Below are 13,840 nucleotides of genomic sequence, written 5' to 3'. Positions count from 1 at the left end.
GTAATTTTCTACAATATGGTGATGAACTAATCTATTGTGCATCTTTTGAAACAATTTGTGGGTTGTTTTTGGTTCAGTTTATGTGCATCAACAAATCAACACTGCACCGTTTCTCTGGGCAGCTTGAAAACGCTGTTGTGTCTTTGTAAGATCGGCATCTCTGTGTAAAGTAACACAAGTGAAAGGAGGGACAGGATTCATGGTGGAATAAGGTGAATAGTCAGGCAGCTGTTATAGTTCATACATTAAAATGGCTCTACAATAACCAGTCCACTTTAAAGGTTTGTAACATCCTTCACATTCAATTCTCTTCAGCATATCGTTCGATCAATAAAAAACCTTGAAAAATGGCCTGATCGTTGCCTGGCGGTTCAATGCCAGTAAAATTACATTGTGCCTCTTTAATGCTTCATAAACGCTATTTGAAAGTAAGATTAGTAACATCATATTGGCATCTTTTCATGATTAGAGGACCTAGGAGACCAGCCAAGTCCGTAGCAAGGCCGACGGAGAGATAGCTATTCTTCGATAGCTTGTGCTGCAATCTTTTAATGTCACAATCACATACTTTGTCATCATGTGGCTGCCTATCTTTAGCTCTTGAGGCAAGTCACACATTACATCTTTTCATTAGCCCATCTTTCTGTCTTCTGATAGACCGATTGTTTCCCTAGTGTTGCTCTGCGGGGGGGACATCCTTACCCCTGTTTTAATCCAACTAAGAGCCGACACGCTGAACCACTTCACTGCCAAGCGTTAAAACGTTGAATAAAAAGTCCGTGGTGAGCTTTGAAGGCCATAGTCAGTCAGATCTGTACTTATCAGGCAGCCGCTGACAGACGAAATAAGCTAACAAGCTCATCTGCAAAGCGTATCGACAGCCGCGCTAGCTTCACTATTTTGGCAGGCGCGTCAAATAGCATTGTGCTTCATTAGAGCTACGCTGTGACAGTTGTGAGTTCTGCCATCTTCCAATTGGATGTTTTTCGCAGATCTTAAGACTTCGACACAGACAGTAAACCTCCTCACTTTTCATTCAATTACTTTTTGCCGTGAGCGTTTGGATGGCTTGGATCTGAATAGTGTATGATGTTGGGTTGATACAGAAAGTGCTGACGAAGCGGGAAGTCGAAATGAATACGTGAAGAGCATGCTAGCCCGTACACAATGTAAACAGCTTGGCGCTTGCCAAGGTACAGTGCAAGGAGGGACATCGATGTGTTATGCAAGCGTTCCACACAGAGAGAAATGGACATAAAACTTTGCCAGCTTTCGAACGGTTTCAACCTGGTGTAACAATTGTACCAAATACGTCGGCTCCATTGAATCTGAACAAAGCAAACTGAAATTACACGCTCTCAAACCCGTCATATGTCAGCTTTTTGTGTAGTGTGTTGTAGGCAGAGTTTACATATAATATATAAGGAACTATGTATAAAAATGTACAAAAGTAAGTACTCTTATTAGAAGCATTTACATGAGTCTGCGTCATTGCCTGCCTCACATACCACATTCATACACAGGTATTATTATGGGCGCAGCGTCTGGTCTGAAGACACATTAGAAGAATGGGATTATTAAGTCTGACGTCATTTTTGACATTATGCCACCGTGCTGTGCTATATTTTGTTCAAGTAGATCAGCAAACAAAATAAATAGGACAGAGAAGCTTGGCTTGAATTCATGAGGTGAGTTGATGCTAGGCCGTTTTGTCTATGAAAAATGTTTCTTTACTCTTGAAACAAAGGCCTGGATTACCAGTTTGCACAAGTTATTCCTCGCTACTTCATTACCAACATCCTAATTCGTCACGGTGATGAGTTTATAAGTGCTCTTCACAACTTTCCGAGCAGAATTCACAGTAAAGCTATCAACAACTATCACGCTAGCGGCACACTTCCGGTTTCGCGGTGAATAAAATGCTCTTTATTTAGATGAAGCGAGCGCGCGGCGGTCTCACAGAGCTGCTTTTATAACATATTTGTACCGAGAGGAAACAAGGCTTTACTTCAATGCATGACAATCATCTTTACAACCAGCTGACGGATGCGCCTTGGCCCCGGAAGCAAGAAATACGATGTGTGTTACTTCATCACTTCACAATAGCTTACACTGGTCATGGGAAACTGAACCGTGGACCTTTGGGATTGTCGGCGAATCATCTCTGGTGCCAATGAAACAGTAAAATGATTCTTTGAGTAAATCAGTCAACTGCTTCTATCATCACCAGCACATGACTCCAGTCTTCACGTTTGAAGACAAAAGATCACTTATGCGCCAGAGAAAGCACGTCTAATTTAATTCACTGCTTCCTGATTGTTGTTTATAGGCCGGCTATGGATTTAGAAGGCCACCAGGGATTGCTGAGATTACGTGAAAAGATGACTCAAATAATTAATTATCCTTTAGTCTTTATCCAAGGATGACAAGGAAAAGCTAATTGGAAGTACGGAGTAAGACGTGCTTCTTTTCCTATGGTCGTACTCAAGGTCGGATTGCCAATTATTGTTTGCACGACTGTGGGGAGGGCAGTTGAGTGAGTTCAGGCGGTTTTCTCCATAATGAGTGCTGATCAGATGCCCACTGGAGGGGTTTTCTCCAGTGCTGCTTTGTCATTTGTGCAACAGTCAAGTGGGGAAGGGAACTCTGATGTGGAAAAGGTGTCGGGCAGCTATGTCTCTACAAAGCCCTATGTGCAGCATGAAAATACTATATAAAACGCCTTGAAACTAGCTGCAAGGTCAACGTGGTTATTGTGCGTTGGATTAAGGAGAACATAAAGAATGTTATGAAATGTTGTAACAAAAGGACCTTGCCTATTACTTTGAAATGGAAGCAGTGCCCACCAAATTAGACGCTGGCATTTCGATGTCAGGTCATGCCATTGCAAGTTGTTCTCGTCGATCGCAATGAAAGGGGCTCTTGGCTCGGATTGGCAATGTAGCCTCCACAACGCAGGGCACCTGAAGAAGAAGCAGGGCACCTGAAGAAGAAGCAGGGCACCTGAAGAAGAAGCAGGGCACCTGAAGAAGAAGCAGGGCACCTGAAGAAGAAGCAGGGCACCTGAAGAAGAAGCAGGGCACCTGAAGAAGAAGCAGGGCACCTGAAGAAGAAGCAGGGCACCTGAAGAAGAAGCTCACCGCCGCCATTCGGAAAAACATCTATGTACGACCAATGCATTTTTAGAGTCACTTGGAGCTTCTATGGGCCTTAGGATGCAGTCACACAATTTACTCGCTCATTTTTCATGGAGGGCAACTTCCATTTGACTTGTTCCAATGAATTGAAAATTAACATACCGTATTTTCAGGACTATAAGTCGCACCAGCCAAAAAATGCAAAATAGAGAAGAAAAAAAACATATATAAGTTGCACTGGAGTATGAAATGCAGTTGCAAGTTTGAAAATAACAAATAATATCACATATAAGTCGCTCCGGAGTATAAGTATATAAGTATAAGTATTAAGTCGCACCCCGGTCAAAAAGGTGTGAAAAAAGGTGCGATGTATAGTCCGGAAAATACGGTAATCTAACCCACAACCTCTTTCCAGACAAATAAAGGACTCTTTGCCAGTGTGTCAAGAAAGTTAAACGTCCACACTTTTATCATCTCTAGTGTTATCAAACTTCTGCAAATAAGTTAAAATAAAACAAAGAGAACAACAGACCGCAGTCATATAAATCAACGTTTGGATAAGAGGATATCTCCCAGACAATATCTACAGTTTATGTTTGTGATAAGGCTTTGTGAATTTGTGTTCCATCAGCATTCTGAGACGGGTTAGACCGCTCCATCATTAATGTGGCGTTACTAAACTTGCACTTGTCTGTTAGCTTTACTGAATAGACTAAATTATATAGTACGATTGGGATTGCTATATTCATTTTTCCCGTCCTCCCCAATGTCGAAGTGAGTTAACTCCCTATGAAGACGACATAATATACTGCTCCTACTTAAACTGTCCCTTGTACACAGCATCCTTCATCCTGGTGCTCTTGACCTTGTCTGTAGCACTGCCAAAAACAAGAGCCCAAACAATATTGTACCAGAGCTCTTATTATCATTGTTATCATAATGTTTCGCTGTGTGCTCAAAGAATGACAAAAGGGAAGGGAATTTCAAAAGCAGATTAAGAACTAGCCGCGCTTTTCTTCAATAAATCTTCATGGATAAATGCATCAACGTGAAAAGAAATGCAAAGCTAAAAGTATGGGAAAGGATGTTTTCAGCCAATAGTACAACTTTTTGTCAAAACACCATGTAGATTTTCTGGTGTGAATGAAGCCTGCTTAGTCTATTTTGATTGTATTAGTATGTATTTTAGGCACGCTATTATTATTTTTCATTGTTGCATGTTGCACCTTAATGCTTAAGTGAGTTCATAGTTTATTTTTACTCTTGTTCATTGAAAAAAAAATAAAAAATCTTTTGTACAGAGCATGTTTTTTCACATTGTGTTATAGATTAAATTAATTATTCGTCTCAAAATTCAACAAACAATGCCCCACAATGATACCGTGAAAGAAGATTGTTTGAAAGCAAAAAAGCACATGTACATAAGTATCCTCAAGTATATATCAGTTTAATGCTAGAAGCTTGGAACACGTAGTTTTTGTCAGTTTCTCCCATGATTTGGAGGGCTTTGTACAAAAGTCTACATGCTAAGCAATAACATCTCCATGTAGACAAGCCGCGTTACACACCTTTAACACTTCTGGATGACTAAAGCGACAGATGAGCCAGTCCCGCTGTATAATTGTAGTAATCTCTCTCACACGGTTCACGTATCCACCTCCAGTAAAAGTCGCAGGCTGACACAGGATTGGTTTCCGTCAGCACTTTGGCAGGAGGAATGGCATCAGAGCTCACTGATGTTATTAAGATGACAAGGCAGCTGCAGTTTGTGAAGAGCACATGTAATTTCCTGTTGACTCACGCCAAAGCAGGAATCCACGTCAGGAGGACAGCAGAGGAGGAGTGGCACTGAGGACGGGAAGATGAGATGATCCACCGACGTTATCCTCAATGTATGCTTCAAATCCTACGTTTATTTTACTGAGTGATTACGTGGATACATCAGGAATACTTTCAGAAGACGACTCTCTTTTTACAGATGTTGCAAAGACAATCGTGCAAAGCTACAAATGACAATTATGTTTTACTTTGGCAAAATTTGAAACATATGGACACCTTTTACGGTCAAATAAACCAATATTTGAGAAATCTGCATCGTGGACAGGATATTTTCTGGATTGTGTTTCCTAATAAATTGCCCCTACTTTTCTCTCCTACTTTTCTCTCCAACCTTAACACTCGTAAAAATTACATACTGTTTTCCTTCCTGCTGAGCGAGCATTTACACTGTTGCTGAGTTCAAAGCCTCCCAGTAAAGTGTGCCCAAAACGCTGCTGATATTAAAATATCCTCATATCCTCTCATTTGTTCCCATGGGACTTGAATGCACCTTGCTGGGAAGGGGCAAGACTTCTTTCCTGTTCGGGTCGGGGCGGAAGCAGCACCTCAAGGCTCTTTCAACTTCCTTTTCCTCTGCCACAGCCCCCCACGTCCCCCACAAATGCCCTTCCTCCCTCTAGTTTGCATTTGATCAGCAATACATCTACACCACAAGGCAGTGTGGTGACTTTCAAATAAGCGTATATCTTCTTTTTCTTTTTTTTATTTATTTTTTCAATACTAAAAGACAAAACAAATATAGAATGTAATACATACAACAAAGAACAAGACCAGAGAGCAAAAGACAAAATAAAATAACAAAGTAGCACAGAACATTTAAAGAAACTAAATCATGGTATTAAACTCAAAATAGTGTAAGTATTCTTTATGGAAAACATATGAAAAATGTATTAAAACGGTGAATTTAAGGCGGTGCAATTTAGTCTATTATTGCACTATACAAGCTCAACAATATGGCTGCCAATACACAACCAATTATTAGTTACACACATGCACACGGGCAGTTTGGATGAATTTTCAAGGATAAGGATCCATCAACTATAACTATATATTTTTTTTTTTAATTGAAAGCTTGCTTGGGGCTTGTCAGCCATGTGATAAGTATAATCATTTTAAAAAAGAAATTTCTGAAACTTAATAAATCGCCAAGTTATTAAAACATTTTTGTTTTTGGACTGACAATGTTGTTATTTAATTAGTTAGCACAGAGCTGCTCAGCCTCCCTCATCACTTTTAACTCTTAATATTTGATTTTTTTATGGCAAAAATGAACTGTATTTCCAGAACCATGGCCAACTTTGAAGTGGGCCGGACTTTTGAGCTCCATTACTAATAATCGTAGCATAATTTAGCATATACTCACTGTTTACAGCTGTGGTTGCTAGGTTGGCGCCTGGCGCTCCAGGTTGTATATGTGGGCATTTAACGACATTTAATGAAACATCATCAAAACCATAATGCCACCAAAGAAATCAGATCCTCTGATGGAAATTGTCCAAGACTTGGACGAAATCAAGGCATCGCTAAACGGCTTGTCTAAAGATATCGCCACCGTGACGCAGCAGCAAGTGAAGCTAGTGGCACTGGTGGATGAAGTTAAAGAGCTACGGGAACATCTAGAGGAAAAAGATTGGGTCATTAATGGATTGGAAAGACGTATTGATGACCTTGAACAATACACACGAATGGAGGACGTAATTATTAATGGGCTAGAAACAAAACATCGCAATTACGCACGAGCAGCTGCTGGCGCCGGTGCCATGGTGGGACCGGACGCACCGGTGGAGGAGTTGCTAACACTGGAGCAACAAGTAGTTACATTTCTCTCAACTAAAGACATTAAAGTGGATCCGAAGGAGATTTCGGCCTGCCACCTGCTTCCCCGAAAGCGTAGCGATGCCAAACCTGCGATAGTGGTTCGCTTTGTGAACAGAAAGCACAAAGTGGATCTGCTGCGCCAGGCACGCAAGCTAAAGGGGAGCATGGTGTACATTAATGAACACCTCACCAGCAAGAACGCAGATATTGCAAGACATGCGCGAATTCTGTGGAAACAAAAGAAAATACAAGCGACATGGACCAGGAATGGTCGTGTTTTCATTCGTCTAAATGGAACGCCTGAACAAGCACGAGTGATCACGGTAAGGGACATCAAAGACTTGGAACAGTACAAATGAGGCAAATACTATTTAAATACGACTTTTCTTTGACTGAAATGACTTATGAACTTCACGAAGATGATCGTTGTTTTGGATTATAGGGATGATACTTTCTTATTTAATGGACTATGAAGATGAACCTTTCGTTTGGATTATGGAACAACTTGTGTTTGGACCAGTGGAGTTTTCCATACATTTTGCCATTATTTTTGTTATTGATACTATTATTGTTATTTATATATATTTTTTTTTTTCTTACAACATGCCAGAACTTGGATCCATGGTAGAACAAAATACACAATTAAATGATGAGACCATTAATGATATAGATGATCCAACTGATTTCTACAATAACTTAAATTATTTAAATGTTAAACATGGTAAATATGATGTTGAAAAGGATATAGATCCTGATACTTACTGTAGTCAGACAAATTGTCAATATTACACAGAAGAAAAGTTTAAGAGTACAGTGAACATGGAACATGCTTTCTCTGTGATACATTTTAATAGTAGAAGTCTTTGGAGCAATTTTCCATTTATTGAAGATTATTTAAGATTATTCCCAAAATTCAGTGTAGTTGCTATTTCTGAAACATGGTTAGATGAGGATAAAGTCTCAGCTGTTGAACTGGAAGGATATGAACTGTTTGTAGTGAATAGAAAAGACAAGAGAGGAGGTGGAGTTGCTCTCTATGTAGATTCTAACCTGCATTGTAATCGTATAGAAAGCATGTCTACTACAGTTGATAATATGTTAGAGTGTGTCACGGTTGAGATTCACATGGAGAAACAAAAAAAAATAACTGTCTGTTGCATATATAGAACACCTGGTTCTTCTCTGAATCATTTTAATGAGTTTATATCTAATATGTTTCACTCAATTGGAAATAAGTCTTACATTGTCTGTGGTGATTTTAATGTTGACCTGCTTAACCCAGGTGGACACAAGAAAACCACAGACGTTATCAATACTTTTTATAACAGTACATTATTTCCAGTAATAGTAAAACCAACTAGAATAACAACAGAATCAGCAACATTAATTGATAACATATTTACAAATGAAATTGGTAAAATTGATGGAGGTCTTTTAATGACTGATATTAGTGATCATCTTCCTGTTTTTGCAATTCTTCAAAATGTATTTAAAACACCTTGTAATCAGACTAGCGACATAAGAACAGTGAGACATAGAACACCTGAAGCAATTGAGACTTTGAAAATGGAATTAAGTAAACAAAATTGGGATGAAATTTATAGGTATGAAAATCCTAATGAAGCATATGAACTCTTTTTAGCAAAATTACTTGATATTTATAATAATTGTTGTCCACTTAAGACAATAATTTGTAAAAAACAGATGCTGAAACCCTGGTTTACTAAAGGAATAATTAAGGCTTGCAGAAAAGAAAAATCAACTATATAGGAAATTCCTAAAATCCAGAACGCAGGTTTCTGAAATTAAATATAAAGCATACAAGAATAAATTTGTTAATATTATCAGAAATTGTAAGAAAGAATATTATACAAAATTATTAATGCAACATAGACAAAATATCCAGGGAACATGGAAAATAATGAATGATTTAATACACAAGAGACATAATAATAATAATAATAATTATCCTAATTATTTGAACAAAGACAATGACAAAATAAGTCATATTAAGGGAATTGTTCATGAGTTTAATGATTATTTTGTAAACATTGGCCATACATTGGCAACAAAAATTGTGCCCCCTCAAAACAATGACATGGAGACTGGGGTCACGTATGAAGGTGTAAATTCATTTTTTCTAAACCCAACAAATGAAAATGAAATATTGAAAATTGTGAAGAGCTGTAAAAACAAAAAATCAACAGATAATAATGGGTTCGATATGTTTTTAGTCAAAAATATCATGGAACATATTGTCAATCCATTTACTCACATCTGTAACCAATCTTTTAAAACAGGAATTGTTCCTAATCAAATGAAAATAGCAAAGGTTATTCCCTTGTACAAAGGCGGTGACAAACATTTGACTTGTAATTATCGACCCATTTCTTTACTTTCACAATTTTCAAAAATATTAGAGAAATTGTTTGTTAAAAGATTAGATAACTATGTTGAAGTTAACAATATATTAAATGAGTATCAGTTTGGTTTTAGAGCACACAGGTCCACAACGATGGCAGTAGTTAATCTGGTTGAAAATATTTCCCAATCATTAGATCAAAAACTCCATACAATAGGTTTATTTTTGGATTTACAGAAAGCATTTGATACAATTGACCACACAATCTTATTACAAAAATTGGAAAAAATATGGCTTTAGGGGAAAAGCAAATTCGTGGTTAAATAATTACTTATCGGATCGATTCCAAAATGTTCATCTGAAGGGAGCAGAGTCTAGTTGTCAGCGAATTAGTTGTGGGGTGCCACAAGGCTCTGTTTTGGGCCCAAAATTATTTTTATTATATATTAATGATATCCAAAAAGTATCTGATGTTCTTAATTTTATCTTGTTTGCAGACGATACCACAGTTTACTGCTCAGGTCATAATTTTAGTGAGTTGGTGAAGGTGATGGAGAGCATAAACTAAACAACTGGTTTGCATTAAATTTAACTTTAATAAAACAAAATTTATGGTATTCAGTAACAAACATGTAGATAATGATATCAAAATCAAAATAAATAGTTATGAAATTGAAAGAGTCAATTATATTAAGTTTCTTGGAGTGATCATAGATTGCAAAATTTCATGGAAAACACATATACAAAATGTACTGAAAAAAGTGTCAAAAACTATTGCAATTTTATACAAATTGCAGTATATTTTGAACAAAAATGCCTTATATTTACTTTACTGTTCTCTCATTACTCCATATTTAACATATGGTATTGAGATCTGGGGAAACACATACAAAACTAGAACCAAACCAATTTTCATTCTACAAAAAAAGGCCATTAGACTGATCAATCATGCATCTTATAACTCGCCGAGTCACCCTTTGTTCATTCAATCTAAACTTTTAACATTTTATGATTTGGTAGACCTGTATACTGCTAAATTTATGTATTTAGTTAAATGTAATCAAGTCCCTACATCATTGAGGATAAAGTTTACCCAGAGGGAAAGTAAATATAATTTAAGGGGAACGTGTATATTTGACAGACCTTATGTGAGAACAACGCTGAGGGAACATTGTTTGTCAAGCAAAGGAGTTAAATTATGGAACAATTGTTGCGATGAATTAAAAAATGCCATTTCTTTAATTCTGTTTAAAAGGATCTTTAAGGAAACAATCATAGAAAAATATTTAGCAGAATGAAAATGCAGCTTTGTTATAATACCTTGAATGCTTGTGGAGGATACTTGTGAGCAGACTGTCCAGTATTATGTAGTGTTGTTTTTGTTGATGAACTGTGGCTTATGAACTATAAAATGTCCACCAATGTTGAGCGTTTGAGAGAAGGGTCGGCACAATAAGCCTTGGCTTCTGCCTACACCTGGTCAAAAAACATTAATGTATCTCGAATTTAGTTTTGTGCTTGAATGTTGAGCACCTTTTGTTTTGTTTTTGACCAAACCACAATAAAAAAAAAAAATAATAATAATAATAATTTGAGCGTATCTCAATGGACATAAGTAGCTGGTGTAGTAAAATATAACACAAAAATACGGAACAAGACAACAAAAACAAAACTAGTCCAAGAAAGATGGCATACTTTTGTATCTGTCCCAGTGTCTGATAAATGTGTCCATGTTTAAGTTCAAAGTAAAAGAACATTTGTCCATCAGTCCTTGATGCCCCATTGGCATTGTGGGATGGGTCAAATGCAGAGGACACATTTCCCTACGGGGACAGTAAAAAAAAAAACTTAACCTTACATAGCATAGTATGGGTGTGTTAAATTGTATTCATGTTGGGAAAAAAACAATACATTAGGTATTTCAGAAATGTATTGTATAGTTAAATACAGGAATAATACTAGCTTTCCACAGAGGTTCCAACCACCTGTCCCCAGCACCCCCCGCTTCCAATTTCCTCTGCAATTTTGTCTTTAAGATCAGTTCTTCTTGAAACTTCTGAAACTTCTTGCACTTACGGGGGGCTTGATGAATTTACAAGGTGCAGAGACGGTGGGCCGGGCACAGACACGGTGAGTAAGAGGGGGCTGTGGCTGTGAAGTTAATTAGAACATCCTGCCTCTCCTCGGCCTCCTCTCTATCTCTGCGAGCCTTTGATGTGGCGCAGTGCCTGGAAACTTAATGAAAAATGTATAATAGCCTTTCCGTTCACTGGCTGTCCCAGGGCAGGGCGGTGCTACTGTACAGGGCCCTCCACGGCTCAGTGCTGCGGCGATACGCTCCGGGGCCGCTTACACTCCAGTCAGATAATAAGGGCTTTGATTCATTCTCGACTTAAGTGGCTCTGTTTTGCCTCTGAATGGGTGATAACGCAGCAAGTTCAAGACATCTTTTACTTTTATGACTTTTTTGCAGAACTGAATTATCCATCAACAACAATATGTGTCTTTGTTGTTGTCCCGCATTCACTCGCACAAACACACCAGGGGACACGAGGTCTTATCAATCCAGAAGAATCAAATATCACAATACTCAAAACTAAACACCAACCACCGAAACCAATTTGACCAATATGTCTAACTAACGTGTGCTAAATATACTTATCAGAGTTGTCCTAAAAATATAAATGTATTCTCTATGTGCAAAACGTGTGAAAACGGTGTAAGATCGTATATGCTGTGATCGTTTGGCGTTTGAAACTAGCCTTTTATTTGTATGTCTTAGGTATTATGACCAAGAATGAAAGGCAAACTAGCTAACCATGTATTCATTTTACAACAACAACAAAAACTCTCAAGATTGTGAAATCTGACATCATTCTGACCAAGGTTATGAAAAGCATTAGGATTCAGTTCTACCTGATCGCAGCACTTTCATGGAGGACGTTGTGATGGGGTTATTAAGGGTTCAAGACTGATACATGCAGTATACAGGTATTTTTAACTTGTACTTTTCATGTTTCCTATATTCCTGACATGTCCACAGTGACCGTGACCTACAGTAAGAATCAGAGAACGTTCTAGTGGCAGCCGATCAAACCAGGGTAGTGTCTTCTCAGCTTTGTCGTGATTATTAGTATTATAATTTTGTTTCACTTTTGTTATATTTGTTCATCTCAACACTTAAACCTCATACCTCATTTGTATTGTTGTTGTTTGTCTTCTTGTGTGTGTTTTATGGACTCTTTTTTGAATGGCTTTTTGCATGTTTTTACTTATGGTGGTCGATGTTCCAACCACGGTTCGTAGGTGATGTTATTTAGTTGCCTTTTAATAAACAAATCCCATTCTACATATACAAGATCACCATTTTGTCCCACAATCGGTGCGTTTCCACTGTTGGATTAAGACAACCCTCAACTCTGTGCGACTGTCTCCGAGCTGTGACTTCGTACAACTTGACAGAGTGCTTAGGTCTCAAAAGACGTGCTAACAAATATGCCTTCTCCAACCGGCGAGAGTGAGAGGAGCTGCACTTATCGAGACATGTGCCAAGAGACCTGCGAACACTCCGAAGTCGAAGCAAGAAATAGTCAAGAAGCGAGTGAAAGAAACGGTGGTAGTTCAAGAAATTGTCGATATCCGGCTCGACTTTGACATAGGATGTGTTTGAGATGGAAACGAGCTTTGACAAGTACAGTTAGATGGTCTGGCAGAATGGCTAATGAGAAGCCGCTGATTGAAAACTCAAGGGTCAGCACGTCCCTTCTGGAAAGCTAGCATGTCCAAATCTTATTAGCGGGCGTGTGATTCTAACTACCCTTGACGGATTGCCCTCGACACACGGCGGCATTCAAGCACCTTTCTAATTTTGCCTTGCCCCCGACTCGGCGGGCCCCCGGGGTAAACGTCGGGGACATCTTTGAAGCTGGAATTGACGGTAAGTACGGAAGGCCAGTTCTGCGCCAACGGTGGATGGACGAGAAGTGAAAAGTAGCTGGAAAGAGACACACAGGAGAGGACAAAGGATCAAACGGACTCAAAGCGGCTCCCTTTCCTCCCCCGGTGGAAGCGCTGACTGGCAGAAAGTGGAGGGGAAGGAGGTGGAGGAGGTGGAGGAGGTGAAGTCAGACGGGGTGAGGGGAGAACCGAGGGAGCGAAAGGCAAAGCTACAATTGTCACGTCACTTTGCCATGTTTAAACGGTGAACTTTTGCGTCTGGCCCGGGAGCGGCGGAGGTGACGGACTCGTATTATCTGACGTGACGACCTGAACGTTACAGCGAAAGACGTGTTATCGATGTCGCCAACGTCTGAAGAGCACTGGGTCATAGTAAGGTAAGATAAGATCAGATAAGATAAGATCAGATCAGATAAGATAAGATCAGATCAGATATGCCTTTATTTGTCCACACAATGGGGAAATGTCGGTGTTGCAACACAAGTAGATGAAGTAAGAGAACAGATAACTTATAGGAAGCTTTTAAAAAAAAAAAAACACTCTTAATAGAAAAACTCTTATAAACAAAACTCCTATGGACAGAACCTCTCATATTCTTAATAAGGAATAGAGAAAATAAATTAAATAAAAATAAGACAAAATAATTCTAATAATAGTGGTAAAGTAAACACACACTTATTTACAGCAGTAATATGCACATGAATGTGACATTATTGAGTAGGAGTAT

Source organism: Eucyclogobius newberryi, unplaced genomic scaffold, assembly GCF_026437365.1.
Source record: "Eucyclogobius newberryi isolate DKJ021-1_F unplaced genomic scaffold, fEucNew1.0.hap1 SCAF_6, whole genome shotgun sequence".
NCBI classification, from domain to species: domain Eukaryota; kingdom Metazoa; phylum Chordata; class Actinopteri; order Gobiiformes; family Gobiidae; genus Eucyclogobius; species Eucyclogobius newberryi.
This window is presented reverse-complemented; position numbering follows the sequence as displayed.